The sequence below is a fragment of the Callithrix jacchus genome, chromosome 3 (assembly GCF_049354715.1).
Source record: "Callithrix jacchus isolate 240 chromosome 3, calJac240_pri, whole genome shotgun sequence".
In the NCBI taxonomy this organism is placed as follows: domain Eukaryota; kingdom Metazoa; phylum Chordata; class Mammalia; order Primates; family Cebidae; genus Callithrix; species Callithrix jacchus.
In genome coordinates this window covers 134,495,995-134,510,650 of record NC_133504.1, presented here as the reverse complement: position 1 = coordinate 134,510,650, position 14,656 = coordinate 134,495,995, and positions in this window count along the sequence as shown.

The following is a 14,656-nucleotide window of genomic DNA, read 5'->3' as shown; positions in this document are numbered from 1 at the left end:
CTAGTTAATGGCCTATGAATTGTGTTTTATCTTTTCAAACAACCAACTTTATCCTTCATTTATCTTTTGTACTTTTTGTTGAATTTCATTTAGTTTTATTTTTATCTTTGTTATTTTTTTTCTTCTGCTATCTTTGGGTTTAGTTTGTTTTTGCTTCTCTATTTCCTGAGGTGTGACATTGGGTTGTCAATTTTTCCTTTTTCAGACTGCTGGCTGTAGGCATTTAGCAATATAAACTTTCCTCTTAGCACTGCTTTTGCTGTGTCCCAGAGGTTTTGATAACATAAACCATTATTATTATTCAATTCAAATATTAATTTATCATTATTATTATTCAATTCAAAATAATATTCATCAATATTTATTATTATTATTCAATTCAAATAATATTTAAATTTCTACTTTGATTTTATTGTTAAGCCAGAAATCATTCTGGAGCAGATAATTAATTTTCATGTATTTTTATAGTTTTGAGGGTTTCTTAAAGAAACCCAAAGAGAGTTGATTTCTTATTTTATTTTGATGTTGTCTGAGAAGATACTGGATATGATTTTGATTTTTTAAAATTAGTAAGACTTGTTTTGTGGCCTATAATATGTCATATCTTGGAGAATGTTCCATGTGCTGATGAGAAGAATGTAGATTCTGTAGTTCTTGGGTAGAATATTCTGTAAATATCTTTTATGCCCATTTTTGTAGCATATCATTTATGTCCATTGTTTATTTGTTGACTTTCTGTCTCTATGATATGTCAGACTGTTAGGTTAGAACTGCAGACTTTCCTAGCTGAGCCCAGCACTGCAACTGTGTCTCTGCTTAAAGAAACTTTCCAACCAATGGAAACATCTGCTATTCAAGGCCCTCTGTCTGTATTATTTTGTCCCATGGGGTATCTCTTTGATGTTGTGCACTTTTCCTTCCCTTAGGGTCCAGAATACTCTGAATGTTGTTGCTCTTCTGAGTCTAGCCACTCAGTGAAGTTGCCACACTCCAGGCTGATACTGGGAAATGTCTGCAGGAATTCTAGAGATGTGGCCTGTCCTCAAGTCTCCGAGCAGTGAGTAGCAGCACTAAATTGCTTGACATACAGATTGTTACAAGTACGTGGGAACCCCCCCCCACCCCGCAATAGAAAAAGCTGTAATGTGGGTGGCAGGAAAATGACATAGACTCTGTAAGATTCCTTTTTTATAGTTAGTCTTAGCATATTCGAGAATACCAGTTTTAGCACTAATGAACTGTCACTTAGATAGACTCAGGACCTTTTGATTAGACAGAGTGGTGCAGGCAGTAGTAATAGCTGAGGATGTGCATCTTTTTTCTCCTTTGTAGGTGCAGTATTATTCTATGAGGAAATGCTACAATAGATCATATCGATTTTCCTCTAGCCAGAAGTGGGTACTTGCAAAAAAGAACATCATCTATGGTAGTAGCAGTGGGATTTTTACTTGCCTTATGTTGCCCTTGGTGGGGTAGTTTGGTTTCTCAGACAATGGATGGGACCATATAGCTCCTCATAGTTTTTGTCCTTTATGTTAACCCATTTATGCCTTGAGTTCCATTATTGGAATGCTAAGCTTGCGGGAGTTATTTATATCCTACTGCTCAAGGTCATCACCAAGGTCTTATTTTTCACACACACACACACACACACACACACACACACACACACACAATATTTGCAACCCCCTGCATAAATGGTTATGCTTCTAGGGCAGGTGATGAGGCAAAGCCAGGTGGGGCCTACATCAAGTGGGTTAGTGCCTCTGACTCTGCATGCAGGGCAAGCAGGAGCCCCTGAGAGTGCCAGGGGATAGGGATGGTTCTTGGGCCACTGAATTGATTTTCCAGAAAAGAGTTTTGTTTCCTGTGCTGCACAGGACAAGTTGCACAGGAGTAGGGAGTAGCAGGCAACAGTAGACCCACACAGTTCCCACACACTTGATGATGCAGATCCGTTCCCACAGTGTTTTACTGAAAGCAGTGAGCTAAGTTCCAGGCAGTCTGCACTCAAAACTTACAATTGCCCCAGGTCAAAGATAGAGACAGTGGCTTTCAGAGATAAGACCTGTGGTTTTCAGGCCACATCCCTCCCCACTGCCTGTGGATGTGGTTGCACCCTCCCGCCATTCCTGGCCAAGAAAGTTCATCTCCCCTGAAGTTATATTATGAAACCTAGCTGGGGCTTCTTTCAGTCTGAAATCACTGCCTGAACTATCTGAGTGATTTCTGCAGGATTCCCTGTGAGGAGCAATAAGAAATTGCTTCCCTCAGTCTGTGCTGGAGGTTGGGCGTGCACACAAGGCTCTTCCCACCTCTGCTCCTACTTTTAACTTTTATATTCTATGACCCTCTCCAAGTCAGTAGCCATGCTGGGTAGGGTTAAGGCCTTTCCCCATGGCCTAGGCTTTCAGGGTCTTTGGTGGGTGTATGTATTCTGGAGGCAGTCTCTCCTCTTCTCACACTCTGAGGACTCACAGCCCCTTGCCTTACTATAGTGTAGGCTGTAGCCTGCTGCTTCCTACAGAGAATTTGTGGATTCCTTCCGTTTTTCTGTTCAATTCCTGCATCACTTCTTTAAGAAAAAGTTCTGAGTGTAAATTTCTACACAATATTTTGTTCTTCCAAGTAGGAGAGATATGCTAGCAATGCCTGTAATCTGCCCTCTTGGAATAAAAAAAAAAATCCTACATAAACTGTTTTATGATTAGTTATTAAATAGTCTGTAGAGGAAGCAAACTTTACCTTTATCCTCTTAGGAATTTTGGGTGTGCCTAAAAATTAAATTGGCATAAGACAGATGAATTGGAGAGAAACATACAGATTTTTACATCTACATGGGGATCCCCTAGAAAAATAAAGACCCAAAGAAGAAGTAGGAACTGAACGTTCATATCCTAAGTTGGACAAAGAGCACACAATTTTGAAAGCATGGTAAGACAAAGGGTCTTGGTTTACGTCAGTTAATTACTGAGAAATAATTAGGTAGATAAGGGTCAGTTTGACAAGGTTTGATTGTACAGATTTCCCTCAGACTTGATTCCTCATCTTTGGTAATAGGAATATTACTCTTCTCTTGGTATAGGAAGGGCAACTTTCCCCTAGGATTTTCTTCTCCTGTTTTAGGAAGAAAAAGGAAGATCAGAGTGCCCTTTGCAGCTGCATTTATAAGTGCCTTTAACTCAAAATGATCTTGATGCCGAAGTGCCATATTTAAGAGGGCATATTCTGCCACACTTCAAGTCAAATCAATCACATTGACATCCATTAAACCTTAAAATAGCCTTTTTCATGGGTGTTTGCATAAGTCCAAACTCTTCAAGTTGTACACATTAAATACATGCAATTCTTTGTATACCAACTATACCTCAACAAAGCTGTTTTAAAAAATAGTCTAAGTTTTTGCCAGTATAGCATCATGAACAAGAATAAAGTTTACTAACTCAAAGAGATTACTGTTGCTCTTTATACCCCATTTAAAGAGAAAAATTAAGAATTATATTGTGGTGAATTCTTTCGATTATCTCAAATCTCATTCTTTTCTTTTCTTCTTCCTTTGGGAGATGTTTAAAAGCTTATGGACGCCTCTCATCTGGACACAAATTAGGTTTCACTGACAAGATTCACTTTTGTGAGTTTTGGAGGGTGTCTAAGGCAGAATCCTTCTTCGGATCTTCTTGGTTCTTTGAAAAAAGTTTGAAAGTGTGCAGGTCTCTAGTATCATGATTTAGGCAACGATTCTTCCACTTACATGTTGCTAAGAAGCTGTGGCTACAGCAAATGTTAATGGGACCTATGAATCAATAAATTGCAGCTCTGGTTGCCTATTCTCCAGACTCCCATATTCAAGAAGCAGTGGTGGTGGCAACGGGGACAGCAGAAGCTTCTTGCTTCTTGAATATTTCTGCTGGTCACCTCAGAGGTGACAGCTTTCATAATGATAAAATAGCCCCAGTCAATGTACATGAAAAGCAAAATTTCACATTAAATGTGTAGTGTTACCTCATGTGTGGGGAAAATCTATAAAATACACAAATTTTTATATTCCATTCTTTAGAATATAGAAATATATAGCCACTTCAAACACTAATTTAAGAATTAATTTTTATATTTGGACATAGAGTACATGATTTTTTTCAACTGTGTCCAGAATATATTATAGTGTGAAATATTATTAAATATTTAATATGTGGCTATAATCTGTTACTTATTTATTCACATACATTTGTATCTACTAGAATGAATCAACTAATATTTACACTAGAGGTCTGTTTATTGTGTGTGTTTTTTTTGAAATCAGCTTATAAAAAAATTAGTGTTGGAGGGACTGTCCAATTCAATTTTACAGGTGATTAAATTGAGGTTAAGAGTTTAAGAGACATTGTCTTGTGAACACATTAATTTAGTGTCAAATTAGGAACTAGAACTCTGACCAGAACAAGTCCGTTCAAAATTTCTTATACTATCCTTCACTGCTAGAGACAGGGAGAAAATTACAGGGAATACAAAGGAAATAGAAAATGAGGTTAGAGTAGTAGGAGTTAGTCAGAAATGTATGGCAGGATCACATAGATAATTTTATACTTGTTGACACACTACAGAGTGAATGAATTTGAATTTCTGTCAGTAGATAAGTCCAGGTGACTCAGTTGGGCATAGCCACTTGAGAACTAGTAGGCTGGAGAAGGATGCTGTTTGATAAAAGTTGCTATCTAAAAATCACTTCTAAAATGCTTGGTTTGAACTCCATTCTCAGACCTAATCTTCATTACTGGGCATGGCATGTAATACCACTAACCAGATCCTGTCTCAAAATTCTTCCGTCTCTTAGTTTATCAGACCTTCTCCTGTTTGTGTTTCTATTTCTTTTTGAGTCTCCTGTGAAGGCTCTTGTTCCTCTAATTGCCCTTTTCATGGTGTTCTCTTCTACAGTTATAGTGGTGGTTCTCAAAAAGAGCAACATGACAATGTCTGGACACATTTATTATTGTCATACCTCAGGATGTATGACTGGCATCTGCTCAGTAGACACCAGGGGCACTGCTAAATATCCTGCATTGCACAGAACGGGCTCCCACAACAAAGGATTCTCTGGCTCAAAATGTCAGTAACATCTAAGTTGAGACACCTGGCATTGGAGTATAATATCTGTGTGCTCAGGACTGTTTCACTTACACTGTGTAAGTCAGAAAGGTAAACACTTATGTGTAAAGTAACATTAAAATAATTTTTTCTTTTATTTAGTTGAGCATTAACTACAAATGCTTTAGCCACTGTGGAGCACATTTGAGGATGGGAACTGCTTCTCATTCATGTTCACATCCATGGTGTTTAGAATAGTAGACTCCAGAAAAGTTTGCTTGACTTTTAAAATAACCAGAAGACATAGAAAGCAGGGAACTTCATTTGCTAAAATGACTATGGTTCCATGATATGCATTAATCCAAAACACAAACAATGAAAGGAATTAATGTCAACTTCGTATTTTCCAAACTTTTGGTTGAGGACAGTAAATTTACTAAAAGAATCAGACAAAATATTTTTAAAATAACCTTATTGCAGATATCAACCTATCACATAATATGTCCCAGAAACATCAGCCCTGATTTCTGGTTCCCCTTTTCTTGCTCATTGGGAAGAGCAAGATAGAGAATGCTCTTAATAACAAGCAGCTTTCAAACATCTACACTTCAGCTTTGGGTTTTCACTTCATCTAGGAATGAAAAGGATATTGTCTTGTGAATCTGTATTAGGTATTGGATACATGGTGATTAAATTATGCCTGACCTGAATTCAGTAATGCTGTTTATCAAGCTCTACACTAAGAGAACAGATCTCTTTTAATTGAAATGGATTTTATTTTAATTTCATAATGCCTAAATAGAATGAAAGAAATGAGAAAAGCGAGAATAAATTCTATTTCTCATTATCTCAGTGATTACCAGTTGCTAATTTTATATTTTACTAAATTAGGTACTTTATTAAATAGATAAGAAAAAAGAAAAAGATAACATGATGGGAAAGGCAGACTTATACGCAATGCTTATTATTTCTGCAAAATTTCTGTAAAACATGTTGAGTGCCCTCATATAAAAAAAATATTTAATGCTTAGAAAGTCCTAAAAGCTAAAAGGTCTTATCCCATGCTTAGCTAATTATTTTGACAGGAGTCTAACTGATATGGGCTTTTCCATGCAAATGAGTTTGTGGCAAACAAGATGACTTCCATCTACACAAACACTCCATAACTAATTCTCATCTCCACAGAGAGATTAAGTAGTAAAAGTTAGCAATTAGAATTCAGTGACAATGTTTTCCTCTGCAATTGATTAGTAGACAGGCTATAATCAGTTCCACCAATTACTTTCTTTTCAGAACTCCAGACTGCTCTGTCTTTTATGTACTCTTCTTTTTTCCTCTAAAACATCTTCTTTTTACACACAATCTCCTCTCTAGATCACAAGGTTAATGTTCCGGTTTTTTCCTCTTTTTCTTATAATCCTTTTTTACTTTCCTTCTTATATGGTTTTTATTTTTTCACAGACACTCAATTGAGAGTGAGGACAAATCTCAGTCCCTGGTTTTCAGTTTGTATAAGCAACCTCTTGGAGGAATTCATTCATTTTCACTAAATGATACTAAAATCTCTATCTCTTGCTCCCAGTGTGTTCAATTACCTTTTGAGTGTTTAACCCACGTATATGTCACCATTTCCTTGACTCGTTCCAAACTCTTTATTTTTCTTCCATCATTTTCTAAGCTATGTTGTATTAAAAGCTTGAGGTATTGTTGAATCTTCCAACTCTCCTTTTTACAGTTTCAAACAATCCATTATGTTTAGTGTTTTTAGTAATCCCTTTTTAAATACTTTTTAATCCCTTATTTTTTAATACTTCTGCAACTAGCCTGTTACATACATTCAAAACTTTATGCCAGGAAATCTGAATTCTCACTTTCCATACTTTTTCCCTCTACACTTTTGTTTTTAATCCATTTCAGTCATTACCTCAAGGAAAATTTTCAGAAGCCCGACTACTTTCATTACATCACCTTTGCCTCAAAATCATCAGTTGGTTTTGTTGTTCTCTGAATCAACTCCTGCCTATTTCAGGACTTTGATAATATCTAAAATTCAAGTAATTTGTCTCTTTTATTTGATTATTTGTTGTCCTCAACAAGTTTGTCGAATTTGCTTACCAAATTTGTGTCTTTTCAGTTAACTCAGGTGTCTTTTTTTTAGGCTTGGAATAGCCTTCTTAATCCATTTTAACTGATCACCACCCATCTTTCAGAGTTCAGCTCAGGTCACACTCTATCTCTACACTCAAGTCCTCTGATGAATCCTTCTTGGAGCACAGCGGATCAATTATTTGTCTGCCACTCTTCAGATTCTGTACAGAATATGCTATAAACATTTAGTTTTATGTTTTTTTCGCTTCACTATGTTGGTGACTTTTTAACTCATATATAGTTTCTGTTGATGTACAGATTTATTCTTCTTACAAACTGATTTATAAAAGTTTATTTTAACAAAGTATGTAGGTATTAAGAAAGTAGATAGGAAATAATATAATGATAGCAAAAATCTAGTTTGTTTTTTTGATGGTTCATTTTATGTGTCAACTTTATTGGGCCGCAAGTTACCCAGATATTTTGTGAAACATTGTTCTATGTGTTACTGTGAGGGTGCTTTTGAATGGATCAACGTTTAAATAGATAGAATGAATAAAGCAGATGACCTTCCTAATGTGGGTAGTCCTCATGCAATCAGCTGAAAGCCTGAATAGAGCAACAAGTCTGCCCTTTCTCAAGTAAGAGAGAATTTCTCCTGACTGCCTTCAAACTTAAGCTGAAACATTGGCTTTTCATAGGTTTCAAGTTTGCCTACATTTTACAGAAAGTAGACTATTGGCTTGCTTAGGTTTCCAGCTAACTGACTTACCTCAAAGATCTTGGGACTTGTCAGTATTCCTAACAGTGTAAGCCTTGAAATACATCATTTTTCACATGATGTGAATCTCCTATTGGTTCTGTTTCTCTGGAGAACTCTATAATACACATTTATTTTTCCAATCTGCCTTGTCTGACTTGTTTCTATCCTATAAATGGAGTAAGGGAAACATGAAAATATCAGAACACTGGACCTATCTGCTGGGGCAAGATAGGCTCTGGAGAAACCAGTGCAACAGAGAGTCCTACCTCAATTCATAGGCAAACATTTTGGTGAGTGCTAAATATTAACAGATAAAAATTGTCATAGCTATTACTACTTTTTATAAGGACATTTCATCTGTCACACTGTGTAAGAAGGCTCCTCAAAGCTCTAGATTGGCAAACATGACAATGACATATCAGAATTCTGACAAAAACACAGAGATTTCTCATTCCTACTTCTCACGATTACCACAAAGGAAAAGAGGAAACATATTTCAGAGCCAGGTCTTTTAGTTTGAGGGGGATTAGCATAGTATCTCAAATAGCATAGGCAATATGGAAGCATACTGCAGTAGATTGTATACCAGGAGGCAGATCAGCAATCCAATGTATTTCAGGTTGAAATTCTCACTGGGACCATAACTGAAACAAAAGCTTGATACTTAGAGGAAAAGTTCACACACACACACACACACACACATACATACACACACACGCACACACCAGTACTATAAGTGTCCTTTCCTTACAACAAAATTGAAAACTACCAATGCATGGTAGTTTCAGTGTAACAATTACATGCACCAGATATTTTAAAGTATTCACAATGCAACATATGGCTTAACTGTTCAGCTGCAGTAAAAATGTGGATTTTTAAGAATAAAAATTAGTTTGAAAAGCAGCAGGCAATGGTAATGTTGAATCCCCTGTACACCCATAAAATGGTGAAACCATCTGTACTGTGTGCACGCTGATGACCTTGAATTAATTCTAGCAGTGTCATTACCCAATTAGTTGAGAAAGGAAAGGTACTTGGGAATTACAATTACAGATCTATTAAAATTGTTCAGTGCTTTTACTCTCAAATATTTATTAAATCATATCTGTCTGATTATCATTATGTGATGATTTTTTTAAAAGAGACTAAGTTTGCTAGGTAAAACAGTGTCAGCCTTAAATGATATAATTATGTTACTTGAGCATACTTCAAGTATGTCTGTCTTTAAAAAATAAAGTAATAATCTCTCCTTTTCAATTTCATGTCTTCTTAGATGGCAGTGCCTCTAAAATACTTTTGTTAGAATAATATCCTCTGCTATAATCAAGCTATTACTTAACTAAAGAAAAATATAAATACACATTCCAAATTGTGTAGTATTTTACATTTTTCTGCCCTACTTCTTATTTCATAGACATTCTACTGTGTCCCTAGAGGTTATGTTAAAGAAACTAACTAATAATTCTTGGACAGTGAGCAGTTTCATTTTTATTTGCTGTTTTACAAATAGAAATCTAAAGGTTTTGTAATGGTCCGCAGATGGAAATTTTCTGTGTAGTTGTTTGTCCTCATTATTTAATTTGAGGAGTCCTTTTTGACAAAAATGTGATTTGCACAGATATTCTTACATGTAGAGGAAGAAGAATATTTGTGACATTTATGAACCACAATATAGATGTATATGTTAATATTAACACTATGTACAAGTAGTGTAAATTATGCCCTGATTGAAAAGTCAATACTAAAATTAAACTATAAAAAATATGTGTTTTTACATGATATAAATATGCATGACAATTGTCATTAGGCTGTGTTTTCTGTTTTTACGCTAGCATTTCTCTTCATGTTATACTGTTGTTAGAAGGGACAAATTATTGGCATTAATTTTTTAATGCTCAAATTTGCCCCTGCTCTGATTGCCTTTAGTTGGAGAGCAACAGTGGTTTTTAAAACACAAGTATTTATTCCAAAAATATGTATTGAATGTATACATTATTATAGTAACTCTTTTGTGCATTGTAAATATAGCTCAGAACACCACAGAGAAGCAAAGAAGGAAAACCAAGAAAAACTGGCATCCCAGCAGAATGTATTTCAAGAAAGAGAAAGTGATAAACTAGTAAAACGATGCTAATAGGTCTGGTAAAATCAACATGGAGGATTAACCATGGAATTCAATACAGTGGTGATTCTCGGTGACTTTGACAATGACAATGGTATTAAGGGAGTGGTGGTGGCAAGTGATGATTGGAGACAATTCAAAAGACAACAGAATGACAGGAAGTAGAAACAAGTATTGACAATTTTTTGAAGATTTGTTGTGAGGGAAGATGAGGAAAAAAGCTTATTACCTGCAGAAGTATATAAGACCAGGGAAGAGTTTGTGGTTTAAGATGGGAGGTGATAACATATGATTTATCTTTAAACCGTGATTCAGATGTGGAGGCAAAGACTGTAATGATGTGGAAAGCTCAAAATTGTAGGAGCATTGCCATTGAGGTTGCTCTTAGGATCCAAATCATTTCTGGGAGTGAGTGCCTGCTGCATCTGCAGTGCAGGTGGAATATATAAACATTAATATGGGTTCATTGGCTGCTCTGGTGTTTGGTGTAAGAGGAAAGATGGGAAGATCTCTGATTGATTGCTTTGTTTTTGCAGTGAAATAAAAATAATGTCCTCATCTGAGAGTGAATAAAGTGAATGAATAAATGACTGAATGAACAAATACTAAATCAGTGATGGGTGTTGAAATAATGCAATAAATTCAGAAAACAAAGTATTACAATATGAGCAATCTATAAAGTGCTGATAAATGCAAAGCAAGACTTATCAATTGAATTAAAATGTAAGTCTTTCATAAAAATAATAGACCTTTTAAATATAGAATTTCAGCAAACTGAAAGTTCAAATATTAGTTAGTCTGTGATAGACAATGATAATCACAATGTTTATAATCTGATTGACCCTGACATATTGTACGATTCTCAAGAGATTTATGAGTCAATAAGGTTAGTCAGTACAATTAAACTATAGAATTTTCTATTCTGGTTAAAAATTTTGCTAAATCCATGACTAGCAATTCTCTGCTATTTAAGGCTATAGAAATATAGCCCATGGGAGAGATAGTTCCCATGGGAGAGATTGTATTCAGAAATAAGGCTCGGTTACTGGGGTGAATCTTTCCTTTTCTCTCAGAAGTGAGTTTCAAATAAGGCAAAGATTTCAACTTTAAACCTCCAAGTCACTGAATTTACATTATTATTATGAATCAGTTTAAAAACATACAATCTTTTGAAAAAAAAAAGAATCTTTGTTACTTAAAAAAAATATAGAGCAAAGAAGAAAGAAAAAGCACCCTGAGACCTCACAAAAGGAAATTTTTATTAGTATTTTGGGAAAATAGTAATGTTGAAATGTGTTTTCTGTGTTTGGCTTATCGTGCTCCTAAGACTCATTTCCGCTTAATTAGTGCAGTGTTTGGTAGAACTTGTTTCTTGAAATGCTCCACATATTAATGATCACTGAAAAGCTTATTTCTACTATCTTTGCTTTTCCACTTCTAACAAAGATCCTTTGAACATGGCCGTGCTGAAGACATAAACCTTTTTACAGCAGCTGCATGCTCAGTGATAGCTAATGAAGGAAATAAAAACAAAAATGCGAAACAAAAAAATTAATGGCACATGATTTCATAAGATAGATTATAATATTCTATTTCATGGGATCTTTTAATTTGAGTATGGTATAGTAGAAAAATACCAAACTAAGTTTGAATATTGATTCTGTCACTAACTAATCCTATGTCCTTGAAAGAATCATTTAACCTCTCTTAAAATAAATTTCTTCACATTAAAAATGTAATGATATCTAGCTAAAAATATAGATTCAGGTAATAAGTGAGATCTTGTCATGTGTGTAACTGTTTCTGATCCATTTTGCTACCTTTGATTTTTTTTGTTGTTGTTGTGGTAAAATCTACATGCAGTTAAATAGAGAAATCTTAAGTATACAAATCAAAAAGCTTCAATAAATTTATAAAAACTATAGCAAACACCTAAATTAAATATAGAATATTTTTATTACTCCAGAAATTTTTCTCATGTACTTTTCCAGTCAATACTCACTTTTATATGAAAATATAGTTTTAATTTCCATCACTACAGTTTATTTTTATCTTTTCTAGAACTTCATAGTAAAACAATAAGTGGAATGAAACAGTATGTACTCTCTTTTGTTTGAATTATTTTGACACAAACACACACACTTGCACATAATTGTGTGTTTTTATCTATCAAGAAAAGCCAAATATATGTGTGCACTTATATTTATGTCTTATGTATAAATGATTGCACATACAATAGCTCGTCCCTTTTCATTTCTGATTAAAATACTCATATTTATGTTTTTGATATATTCTCCTCTTTTTTTAGAAATGGAGTTTTCTGTTTTGAAATATAATAAATACGATTGCTATGACTCATTGAGTGGCTAGTGTTTTCAATTTTCTTGGGTAAATACCTAGTAATGGAATTGCTCTAGAAAAGCCTACATATATGTTGACTTTTATAAGACATTACCAACATATTTTCTATATTCTTGTACAACTTTTGCTATTGTCAATCTTAAATATTTTAGTCATTTTTGTGACTGTAAAATGTTATTATATTATGGCTTTAATTTTATTTTCCCTGATGTCTAATGATGCTGAGAATGCTTTCTATGCTTATTAATCACTTGTATCTCATCTTTTGTGAAGTGCCTATTGAAATATCTGGATGTTACTTGTTAAATTTTACTTTTTGTTATTCATTCATAAGAATTATTTATATATTTTGGATAAAAGTTATTTTTCAGAAGCATGGATCATAAGTGGTCATTTCTAGTTTGTGACTTTTGTGACTTGCCTTTTCACATTCTTAATATTTTTTTCCTTTCGTTTATTTTTTCTTTTTTTCCCCTTCTTCCTTCTTTCTTTCCTCCATTCCTTCTTCCTTCTTAATTTCTTCTTCCCTCTCTTTTTGTCCTTCATTTCCTTCTTTCTTCTTTCCTCATTCTCTCTTTCTCTTTTTCCTTTCTTTTATTTTTTTTTGTGAGCAAAAGTAACAATAATTTTACATTGCAATTTTGGTCCTGAGAAATCTTTGCTCATATCAAGATCACATAAAAATTCTCCCACATTTACTTATGGAGTCTTTAGAGTTTTACATGTAGGCCTATGATCTATCTCAAATTAATTTTTATACATGGCGTGGGGACTGGACTCGAGTTAATTCTTTACATGTTTATCTTATTGTTCCACAATGATTTTTTGTAAACACTATCCTTTCCTCAATTGAATCATCTTACTATCTTGTTGAAAATAATTAATGTGTGGATCTATATCTGGACTCTATTATATTCACTTGATTTTTCTGTTTGTGACATGCTGTCTTTACAAAGGCATCTTTTTACTAAATTTTGAAATTACATAATGTGGGCATTCGAACTTGGTCCCCTTTTTAAAATATAATTTTAACTACTACAGGTCCTTTGCATTGTTAATATTTTAGTATCCTTTTGAGAATATACTTTTTGTAGTGCTATTTTCTACAGAAACTCTCAGGATTGCATTGACTCTATAGATCAGTTTGGGGATAAATGATATTGTAGCAGTATTAATATTTCCAATTTATTAAGTAATAGATAATTTCTTTACTTGTCTTTAATTTTTATGAGCAGTGCTCCATAATTTTCAGTTTCAATGTAGAGTTTTTGTACACTTTTAACTAAGTTAGTTTTGAGTATGTTTTTAATATTATTTTAAGATTTCCACTTATAATTGTCTGATGCAAGTATGTAAATACACAATTGTTTTTGTTTATTGGTCTTTGCAAACTTTATAAGCTTATTTATTTTTGTCATTACTTTTATAGATTCCTTTGGATTTTCTATGTAATCATATATGTTGTCTGTGAGTAGAGACAATTTTATTCTTCCCAATATGTAGAACTTTTATTATTTTCTTCATTTATTTCAGGAAGTAGAATCTCTAGAACAATTTTGAGTAGAAAAGGTAAAAGTAAACAGGCATTCCTACCTTGTTCTGAATATCAGAAGGAACATATCGCTCATTCACCATTGAACATAATGTTACCTTTACTTTTTTGTGTGAATGCACTTTATCAAATTGAGGAAATACCCTTTTATTCCTACATTGCTGAGAATTTTCATGTGTTAAATTTTGCAAAATAACTTTTCTGCTAAAAATGAAAAATGATGTAATCTTTCTCCTTGATTCTGTTCATGTGATAGTTATATTTATTTATTTTTTGAATGCTAAACCAGCCTTCTGTCTCAATGCTAAACTTCTTTAATATTTTAATTATCTTGAGATAAATTCCTCTTAGTCATGAAAAATTGTCATTTATGTAGTGATGGATTGGATGTTTCAATTGTTTGTTAAAAAAATTTATTTTTATGTACATGGAATTTGTGTCTCTATATAAGGTTTTGATAGCTTTTATTATCATGGTTACACTGAACTTGTTAACAAACAAGTCTTGAAGGGTTTCCCACTCCTCTATTGCTGGAAGAAATCGTTTAGTACTGCCTTTATTTTCTTTTTTAAATGTTGGATAGAATTCACCCGAAAATAATCTGGGCCTGGGATTCTCTTTGGGGGATGTTTCCTTTTATAAAACAAATTAAATTTATTAAATCAATATAAGGCAATGCAAATTTTTA